The sequence below is a fragment of the Tinamus guttatus genome, unplaced genomic scaffold, assembly GCF_059628265.1.
Source record: "Tinamus guttatus ecotype Peru unplaced genomic scaffold, ASM5962826v1 Tinamus_guttatus_pri_ptg000802l, whole genome shotgun sequence".
NCBI lineage: Eukaryota > Metazoa > Chordata > Aves > Tinamiformes > Tinamidae > Tinamus > Tinamus guttatus.
The window spans coordinates 39,166-42,091 of record NW_028289336.1 but is presented as its reverse complement, the minus strand read 5'-3'; positions in this window follow the sequence as shown (position 1 = coordinate 42,091).

Below are 2,926 nucleotides of genomic sequence, written 5' to 3'. Positions count from 1 at the left end.
TGCTGGTGAGCAGCACTGCTACCTGCCCAACTGTGCTCCGTGCTATATGGGGTGGTAGTGCCCATTGAAGTAGCCGTAAACCATCTTCTGAAAACTTTGCATGCTGCTTTTGCCTGCAATGAGGCATGCCTGTGGCAGGAGGAGAGGGGCAACCAATCTGTCCATGCACAAAAAGGTGGTTGGATGGAGCCTTCTGCAAAATCTCTCTTTGGTTGAGTCACTGCTGGGAAGTCTGGGCATTTTTAGGATAGCAGCCTCTCAAAGTTTAGAGTTAGCCCAGAGTCTAGTGAGAAAGGCGAGATTTTGGGGAGATGCTTAGCTATTTACTGGAAAAGGTTCCTAGCGTTTTGTTGCATGGCTTATGGTTTCTGCTGAGACTGAACATAAAAGAAGTTTCCTTCCCCATTATTGATGTTGAGGAAATAAAATGACTCATCCTTTTAGGAAATTGTCATCTTGATTGAAGATGGGCTTTAAATCCCCTTCACTCTAGCTTTTAGCCTGGGGGGCTGTTAGATGTGTAAATAATTCCAAACTTCCCAAGTTGGCCATGCTCTGCTTTTCGTTGCGGACAATAAATCGAGTTGCAAAGGCACGTTCTTAGCCTGCTCGCTTCTCAGATGCCCTCAGAGCCTTGGAGCTGGTTTCTCCCTCTTCCCAGTGTGAAGGTTTCACTTGACATGGCTTTGAAAGTTTGTCGCATATTTGGACCCGCTTGGGTAGCTATGAAATGCTGCGAAGGTCCCCAAAAGACACTCGGATTCTGCATTCACATTTACTGCAGATTAATGCAAGTTGTGAGGACAGCAAGAGGAGGGGAACTTAGAGGTGAGGGCATAAGAGAAAGGAAAAATAATTACTTCAGTTGAATAAAAGCAGTCAGAGGACAACATGTCTCCCCAGGCTGGACAATCTTTGGGTGGTAATTTTTGTTTATCAGCAATAATAGAGGGAAGAGAATTAAGAGCTTTTTTTTTTTTTTTTTTTTTTTCCATTTTGGAGTTGGATTTAGGTGATAGCACAGATTGTCCAAAAAAAACAATTTGCTTTTCCTGTAAACTGTGGGGCAGTTCATGCAAAAAGCATTCTTCTGATATGATTAATTTAGGCTCTTGTTGTCTTTCTTAAAGTTGAATATGCCTAGAAGTCCTCAGATTAGTCAGATCCCTCTGCAAAAGGCCAAATCAAAACTCTAGACTTCAAACACCCCAAGGACCGGGAGGGTTTGATCTGAACTTGATTTAGATTTTCATAGCTCTGCTTTATCTCCAGTCTAGCTCTCTGCCATCTTCTCCAGGCTATCTGGCCACCAAATACGTGTGCCATTGCCAGTCTGTGATGATGATCCTGCTATCTTCAGATGGGGGAAAATTGTGGAGCTGAAGCACAGGTGACAAAACGGGAAAATGCATGATAAGATCTCGAGGGATTCAGTCCAGTTCAACTCATAGTCAGCTTTACTCTTGCTTAAGAGGGATCAACCCCCAAAAGCTCCGCTCTGGGGTGTGTTGGGATACAAGGACCTGGCAGAGTGAGTGGGGTGCTGTGATTATATCCAAATGCTGCTCCCTGGGAAGGAATTACTCTTATTTAGCTTTTCTCTTTGTCCAAAGGGTGAGTTCTTGTTTTCTCAGCAAGCAGGGACTGCAAGAGTTGTTATTTGGTCCTGTAGAGCAAAGCAAGACTGCAGCAGTGGGTGACAGCAAAAGTTTCCCCTCTGTTAGTACGATATCTCCTGTAATAATGCTCCACAAAACTGTTCAGAAAAATGTGTAGTAGGCAAGCATGGGGTAATCCAGTACTCAGTTATAGACCTCAAAATTAGAGATGGGTTAAAGATCGGAAGCCTGAGGTTTTATGTTGCTTTGAAATTTTTGTTAGCCGTAACCTTTATAACTGAGAGATATATACGCATACAATGAATCATTCTGTTTCTACCCCAGTATTTTAGCAGATGGGGAACTCGGGTTTAAGATGGAAGAGAGAAAATGATGATATTCAAACCAGAGGTCAAGCCACAAGGCATGTCTTTCCTCCATATGAATGCATGTATCCTGGATGTGCTAGTCATGTGATTTGGAAGACTTGGATATTGGTCTTATTTCTCTGTGTTTCCAGACCCAGGTCTTGGACAACACTATGACACCCACCCACCTCTTCTTGAGTCTTGCTAAATTTTTGGTGTGGGAAAATGCAATGGAGTTGCACAGAAACTTCTCTGAAGTTCTGTTAGTTTGCTAGACAAGGAAATCTTTCCTGCATTTTTTTTTTCTTTTCTCTTTTCTTTTTCTCTAAAACCTTGCTATGGAATTCTGTAGTGGGGAATCAATAGAATTTTATACAGGGGAATAATACTCTGCTGAATCCTTTAGTCCTATTTTTTCAGAAGGGATCAGAGATGTGAAGCTTAAGTAAGGGAGCTTAGTAAGGGTTTGAGCAGGATTGTATACATGCAAAATATTATAACAGGCATCTGGGCAAAGAGTTATTATACATGCCCATTTATTCCGAAGGTTGCAAAACAATTTAAAATGTTAACCCATATATTCATGTCCTTGTAACTTCCATAAACCCTCACCTAATGGGCTGAAAAATGTCATGCTTTTTCTTTGCTTGACGGCAATTTTCTTCCTGAAAGGTTGAGTAAATTCCCTCCAGCTGTCAGATGTTTCTCTTTCTTTAAATTTATTCAGGAGGAGTGAGGGTGGGGGAAGAAGAGGAGAGACTTTCCCCTTTTAAATTATTCTAACCACATGCTTTTAGACAGGGCAACAGTCTAACCTGCTGGACTTTGAGCTGATAAATGGATATAAACATAGGGCTTGCTGAGGGCCTCTGTCTTCTGCTAGCGTGTTACCAGGAAGAAAAAAACTGGAGGTCATGGTTCCTGAAGCTGTGACAGTTTGAAATGGCCTTGTGAGCATCC